The sequence below is a fragment of the Notothenia coriiceps genome, unplaced genomic scaffold (assembly GCF_000735185.1).
Source record: "Notothenia coriiceps isolate Sejong01 unplaced genomic scaffold, NC01 NC01_scaffold00013790, whole genome shotgun sequence".
NCBI classification, from domain to species: domain Eukaryota; kingdom Metazoa; phylum Chordata; class Actinopteri; order Perciformes; family Nototheniidae; genus Notothenia; species Notothenia coriiceps.
Genome location: NW_011346491.1, coordinates 110,567 through 119,119, shown reverse-complemented (window position 1 = coordinate 119,119; position 8,553 = coordinate 110,567).

The window sequence follows — 8,553 nt, the reverse complement described above, 5'->3', positions numbered from 1 at the left end:
GGTTTCCCGGTCTTTTGCCGCGGGGGCGGGCGGCGGGCTTGGCGGGGTGGGGCGTGGGGCGTGCCGGCGCCGGCGAGGAGATGACACAGGACAGGTTTCAGCCGATGAAGTCCAGGACTCAATCGAGAATCAGATTAAGAGACCCAGGACACAGGATAGATCAGGACTCAGAGCAGGAGTCGGATCAGGATCAGGATGCAGGATCCAGACCCATATTCAGGATGCAGGGACTCAGGATCCAGACTCAGGACACAGCAGCCACCACTCAGGATCCCTGGGTAGATAGACAACCAAAAAGAAATTTGGGGGAAGCTGGGTTATTCGGAACATGAGAGTACACAGGTACAGACAGACAGAAGGAAGAAGTAAGGTGTCTCCCGACAGTCTGCCTATAGCAGCAAAACTAACGTGTCTACGTGCATGGACTCCCTTAGGGTAGGTTGAGGGAAAGGGGTAGCAAGTAAGAAGTAAGGAACAGAGGTGGAGAGGCACAACATGTCTACGTAGATGCACTCCCTTAGGATAGGGTGAGGGAAAAGAGTAATGTTGTTGCATACATGTCACATTACTAAACCAGTTCTTGCAGTAAATTGATTTCCCCACAGCTGTATTCCTCCTCCTACTTTAACCTCCAGAAACAATTAATGATTTGGTTAATTAAATAGAACCGCACACATGGTCCAGGATAACTGTATGATTGTGTAACTCCAGTGCATATACATACAATCAATGTTAGCTGAAATACATTTCAATCCTTACATCCAACACTGTAGAGTACATATCGTTTCCACTCAGTGCACTACTAAGTCTTGCTTCAGACTAAATCAGTAATCCAATAAATGTGCCAGCACTTGACGGAGGCCCGTCTGTGTATTAAGCCATATTTTGGCGAAAACACAACTGATTGAAACATATTGAGGGTACAGATGGACAGAGTAGAGCGGATGCTGCGAGAGTGGTTTGAGGAGTTTCTGTGGACATTTTGACACTGTTTATTTCCCACTGTGTAAACTTGTCACCATTGGATTCAATACCTGACATCAACATGAATGACCACATGTCGCTGTGCTCTGCGAGGGGAACACCAACCTCACAACTCTACAGCGGATAAATACTTATATGTATTCCAAATAAATACTTGTAATATGATAATATAGCTACATTTAGTATAGTAGACTAATTATAATGGAATACGCGGGATAAAAATACATGTATAATCCTTTTTGGATTAATATATTTTAAAGTATGTGTAATAATGTCGCAAAAAAAGTATTTTTATTAATGTACTAAACACATTTCAACACATTATTATTGTAAAATAACAGCATTTTTTGATAAAGTTATACACAATAATTTTTATTTGCTGTTTCCTCACAATTCTATACTAAAATAGACTTTCAGCATGGTTTCTCTTGCAAAAATGGGTCCTATTTCTTTGATTCAAATCTTATACTTTTACACATTGTGAGCTAATTACTGCTCAAAAGATGATAAAGTTTGAAAGTGGCTGCAATATGCTCTATGTCTATTAATAACAGCCTATTGGGAAACAAAGAAATGTTATCATATTTCATTCTTTGAATATTTCGCATGATACAAGAAAATGTTTGTTCTTTCTTTTGCAAATGTTTCATTCAAATATTCTCATTCAAGTATGGGAGTGGTCAAATTTGCAATGCGAATGAGTAATACAGTATGTCAATCGGGAAACCACACAGTTAAAAAAAATGTAATACATAAACAGAAAATATACAGTATAATGAGAAAAGTTACTACAAAGAGAAGTTATACAAATATGATCTTTAGCATAGCATGTCACAATCACAAGTTGTTAAAAAAGTTGTTAAAAACAGCAGAGAAGCCAGACAGCAGCAGGTGGCTCCTCTGGTCCGGACTGCGGAGGCAGGAGCACGGCTTGTAGGCAGCTGCTCGCTCAGTGTCAGCGACCCGGAGTACTTTGAACCAAGTACAAAGCATTGATTCAACTCTTTATCCTTCATCTTTGGTCAAATAAATCCACAAGATTCAAAAGAACATTAGAACAGCAACAGAAAAACACAAAACGGGCTTAAAATAATAGGTGTTTTCTGTTGCTGGATTTTAGCTGTATTTAATCGTGTTAACTTTATGACTTTATTCCATAGAAATAGCAACCCTTAGCTTAATAACAAAATCATGGAGTTGTTTTGTGAGAACTGAGAGATACACAGTAGGAAACAATTGTTTTGGCGTGCTTGTGTATGCTTGAGTGTGTTTGTGGGTGTACTCTTTAAGGGTTGCTGGAGGCCTTGTTTGCATGCAGTGTGCAGAAGACTAATGCAGCTGCAGGGCCCGCACAGTGGGAAGTGTTGCCATGGTGAGCCGGACTGTCAGGGCCAGAAAGACCATCCTAACATCAGACATGGTCAGCTGCTTTGGCTAAGTGCATTCGAAGTATCGATTTGTTACACAAGTACAAAATAGTAACTAAAACAAGAGAAATGTGGTTGAAATCCTTGCAGAAGACTAGCAGCTGCAGCGGTAATGCACAAACTCTGTAGCTACATCAAACTGTGCTTCCTCCTTTCCTCTTTCCTTTGACGCAGCAGCTGACAGGCTCAGAAATCCTCAGAGATCATGTCCACTGGGACCCGCGCTGCAGAGGCAGAGTCCACAGAGAGACACAGTGACACTGTCCAAGTACAATGTGCCTGTTATGGTCATCCATGTGTGCAGAGCTAAGGAAGAGGAGTCTTATGGGGTTATTGTTTCTCACAAGGGCGTCAAATGAGGGAGGGATTTGGAAAATGTGTGCAATTGTAGTTGTACAGCCTCCCATCTTTAAGTGTGGAACCGAAGCCAGCAGCCTGTTAGCTTAGCTTAGCAAAAAGACGGGAAATGGGCGATCAGCTAGGGTTAGGGTTTTTGCTAATGCTGAATTATTAACTAAACTGAAATGAGTCCAGAGAATGAATACGGGTTGTTTTTATCTGAACATTGGTGTCTGACACACTGATAATGTTATTTAATTACTGTTGCACTGTTACTTGAAAGCAAATTTCAAAGAACCCATTGTGAATCCTGAGCAATATCAATAACAGTTACAGAATAAGTGTTTACATAATATCAAATAGAGCATATGACAATTTTGAAAACATTTCTACCTGTAGCCTCTATAGTGAATTGTTGATTTGAGTTTATAATAAAAAAGTCATGAAATTAAAATCATATTTTAAAGCGCAACTCCATATTTATCCTGAGTGATTATAATGTGCCGGCGGGTATTGAAGATCAAAACAGATCTTTTCATTCAACTCATGAGGACACAGTTAAATGTATTCAGACAAAGGAAGTTATTTTGTTATATTTAGGCATTCCTTAAAGGTAGGGTAGGTAATTCACTTCAGAAACACTTTTTGTTATATTCCATGGAATGCTCTTAACATCCAGATAGCAATGAATATATTAAATGCTTTGACAATAAATACATTAAAAAAAATTAATCTGTGGAAACCGTGGTGCTGTAAAAAGCACGACCAATCATTTTAGCCGGCCCGGGTAAAGTAACTGGATGGCCGACCTGCCTGTCAGCCTTCCATCTGTGCACAAACTTATCTCGTGCCCTCATTGGTCATGTGCGCGTTCGTGTGTGTTGGAGGAGAGGCTCTGTAAGGAAGTCTGAAGGAAGAGGCGGATTTTTTTCGGCTGTGTATTTTCAAATTCTAGCGCACTCAAGCTGGTTTCTCCATTCTTACCTACCCTACCTTTAACTTCAATAAAGAAGACAGCATCAAAACAAACATGAAAGCTGCAGTTTACACTGGAGCTATGACTGAAAACATGACAGATTATTTCGGAACTTTTACTTAATAATCTTAACTCATGGCACACTTAGCCTACTATCTTTTCCAAACCTTCCAACCACGATGCATGGTCTTTATCAGCACCACTTCATATCAGTGAACTGCATTGTGGATTGTGTCTTGTCAGCACTTCCAGATTACCCTTACCCTTGAGTCTTATTAAGATTAATAATGTAAATGATTCAAGATGTTAGTCTGAGTGCAATAGAACGTGTAGGTGCAGCGTAAATGCATGACAGCGTAATGACTGCACCTTCACCCAGCCGTTCTCCATCATTCTGGTGCCCACAGCATGAGGATCTGCTCTCTGGTGAACAGCCACATCCTGTGTGTCAGTCGGGGACATGCTATCCTGAGCACTCAGTAAAGGACATCATCACAATTTCAGGTGAGATTTGGACATCTTTTTTGTCAATATTTGAAAAAAAATGACTCATCCCCACGTATTCTCTCGCCTCTTTGTTCAGTCATTGTCTGCAGAGGCTTTAGGCCCAAGGACTGTAGACATCTCTTCAGAAATGGATACATGTCAATGTACGTTTTTTTTAATATTATGGCTGGCAGGTTTGTCACAAGTTAGAGTTATCCAATTTCTTTCCAAAGTAACTGTATTAAGCAGTGACTTGCTATGGATTTTTTTTTAAAAAGCCCTAAAATGGAATTTTCTTGGAAATCATAACTTGGTTGGATTAGTTTTGTTACCTGCAACGTTCAGGTTATTGAACTCAGGGCACATCAGACTTTACTTGTTGGCGAGAACATTTGAGTTTCACATCTCGGAAGTTTAGTTCTCAAAGTCTGGGTACAACCGCTATCAAGCTTCAGCAATCCAATTCATCAGGTCACTCATAATTAGTTTCATGTGTTACATGTACTAATGCAGGCGAGTGACTATCGGCTACTGAGGCGATATTCCCCTAAAAGTGTACTAAAGTTATACAATGCAATTTCCAAATTTGCAGTACACATGTTCTGACTCTTCTTTACATATTCAATGGAAGTGAATGGGAAACACATTTTAAAAGTGCCCTTATGCTTTCTTTTTCTGGAATGTCCTAATCACATTCACACAGTTACACATTCACACCCTGAAGCATGCCCAGGTCAACCACAGTCAAGGGTATAACTTTGGTTTGAGAAGTGGGGGGGGACACAAAACACGGGGTCCTCCGCAATTAAACATTTTCCCGATTTAATTTAAGAGATTTATGGATACAGCTCTCAACACTCATGAAACATAACTGTATATCTATTTCAATAATCAAAAAAACATTAGAATATGCTCACAACCAATAACATATCATTGATAAACTCCCCTCTCCTTTCTTTATCTATTCTGCATTCTTTCTTTTGAGTAATGCATATTTTACTAATCACTCCCCTTTTAAACTGTGTTTTTTATTTTTTTACTGACCTATAGTACACATTGGAATGATTTCTTAACTTGTTTTTTACAACTAGGCCTATATTAAATAGATGGAGATATTTCATTACATGTATGACCATTCCCTTTGAGACCCACTGAGATAATTTAGACTAAAGTTTACAATCTAATCACTCAGAGTCCTTTACCTCCCTGGGCTGACGTTATCTCTCTCAGTCCCACAGGAGAGGACTCTCCCTCTCCTTATTGTTGAAACAGTTTATAATCTCCGTTAGCTCCGAGCTAACACCAGATGCTAACACAACCCCTGTAACTTTCTCTCTCTCTCTCTCTCTCTCTCTCTCTCTCTCTCTCTCTCTCTCTCTCTCTCTCAATATGCGCTCGTGCCACACACACAGACGCTCCTCCGTGACGATGACCGCTTGCGTAACAAAATAATTAAACACATTTGAAAAGTGGGGGGGACATGTCCCCCCTGTCCCCAGTGGAAATGACGCCCATGACGACAGTATAAATAATGACAGTGCGGTTTGGCTCATGGGTCACAGTCAGCTGATCCTACAGAGGGGATTTTTATACAGCGGGTCTAATTCAGGAGAAATGAAGACATTTATATACACCAATAATTTCCTAGTTTTACTGATACCAGAAAAATGTACTTAAGTAGGCCTACAGTAACAGAGTATTTGTACTCTACACTACTTCCCACCCCTGATACTTGATTGCTAATTCTCATAGAGATATTTTTAGCGTCCACTCACGATGAAGCATCTCCGCGTCTATTTAATTTAAGGGGCTGTGACACATGTAAAGGCGTAAAGCTCTGAGGTGATGTGGAGCGCCTGAGCTACTGGCCGCTGCCCAAGTCTGAAGTTTTCTCATGCATATAAGTCAACATGGCATTACTGCTACCAATGGCAAATTCGCACAGTGCGGTGCATTTGGACTGGAACAGGTAATGGCTGAAGGCTCATCTTCCCTGATGGGACTCCTCAGTTGGTCACATAACACAGGAGACATTTTTATGTTATAAATGCTTTTTTGAGGAACTCCAGTTATAGACACATCTTTCTTAAGCAAAACAGAGATATTTTCTGTATGATATGGTCAGGTACATTAGAATCTGCAGCCTACCACTCACCATTTTTGACATTTGCAAGATTTTTTTTCTGATCTTAATTTAGCAGAAATGATTAAATGAAACATAAACCAGACACTCAAAAACATCAGTGCATTTAGCCAATATTCAATAATGCATTCCACTCCACAAGACCAACCAGTAATTCAACAAAAGAAACGGTATGCTAATCTGAATTAGAAACAAAGAAGACGTTTGTCCCCCTTCAAATCACAGAAATGTCACACACCCTGCTGCAAGCATCAAGGTAGCCATTGTTTCTTAATGGTGCCAATTGTAATGCAAAAGTGCCCATTGTTATATAAAGGTGCCCACTATGATGTATGGCTATTTGATGTTCATTAGCATATTGGATATTTTATTAGTCCAAGTACACTTCTTTGTTTTTGTCTTTGGGCAGAATGAAATATAACGATCAAGAACAAAAGAATAATAAAAACAAGTACTAATCAATTCATGAACTACACTTACTTCCACACTGATTTCCTTTTGTTCTTTTTATTTCCACTTCAACTCAGTGAGGGTTTGAATATCTAATTTTCTCTAAAGTCTACAATCCAGTTGCTGTTTGGGTGGAAACATGTTGGAAGTTTATCCAGTACTTGTGGTAAGACACAGAGAGGCCAGCTAACAATATTAAGACGTATCATATTAACAATACTGTCATACACGTTGACTTGAATTAAATGTATTATGTCAACAGGTTACAGATAATTGTATTGAGTTATTGGAAGCAAAAATATTAAGTTTAAATAAATATCAAAAAATATTAGGTTCAACTTAATATTATTGCTTTCAACCAACCTAATACAATTGAATATAATTAGGATATCGCCCAGCTTTGTAGATAACATTATTGTGCTGAGTTGCATCGTGGGTAATGTAGGAGCTCGGTTTTGACAAACAAGGAGAATGCTTCAAAAAAATATATAGATGGCTCTGTATTTTTTTTGTATGTACTTAAACTGTACATCCTGATTAACAGTGACATAAAACACGCTGTTTTAATAACAGATTAAATGATTCTGTCACAATACATGAGTGATCCCCAAACATATCCTCCTATTTTTAGATACAAATATGTGTAAGCGCTCCTCGTCTAATTGCCTCCGCAGAAAATGGGAACTGTACCTGCTCCCTGGGAATTAATAAGCATTTTCCTTGAAATAATTTCACTTCTGGTCCCACCAAACACGATCTGCTGGCCTCCCATAGGGGTCCCGCCCCCCAGTTTGGGAACCACTGCATTACATCATGTGGAAATTCAACGCCACCCATAAAAGTTCACATTTAAAGATAATCACACCCTCCTGCGGTGTCTGATTAACGACGGTCATGTTTTATAAACTCCACAATTGTCTGGACCTTTCCTTTTCTTTCAGTGTGAGAGGACAGACTGCAGCAAAAGTATCGTAGGAACATTCACACACACACACACACACACACACACACACACACACACACACACACACACACACACACACACACACACACACACACACACACAGACACATCTCCTCCCTGCACTCCTGAGGGAGGATCTATTCCCTTCCAAACACACACCACCGCCTGAGGGGCAGAGTGACCGCTCAAGCAGTGCCTCAACACACACACACACACACACACACCCAGGCACGTTCACCTAATGCAGTTGCAACATTCTATCTAATTGATTAGAGAATACTGAATGCCAAATGGACTGACCACCTATTAATGATTAGCAGCTAGCCGAGCCGCGTGAAAGATTCTCTGCTCTCCAAACAAAGGGTGAATTTAGCTCAACTGCTGCACAAGATCACACTTATTTAAAAAAAATGAAAAATGAACACAATATCCTTATTCATCCTTCCTTGTCCATTCCAAAGTCAGACCACATGTCCCTTCTGTTTATATCTATTCATGAAAAGAGCTGGAAGCCTCATTAGCTCTTAAAAACAGAACCCACCCCTACTGTAAGAACTAACTCCCCCTCCTCACAATCACTCTCACTGCCCTGCTGTTAATCTCTTAGTCTTGCACTCACTTCTTTTTCTCGGCCTCTCCCTTCTTTTATATATTATAGCTGTATTACATCCTGCTTTTGCCTGCTTCCCATCATCCTCACGGACTTCCCCCCTCTGGTCTCCCTCTCTTTGTGGGCCTCGTGCCTGACACCTTCCCCAGCCCTTTGACATGCTCCACTTCATGTT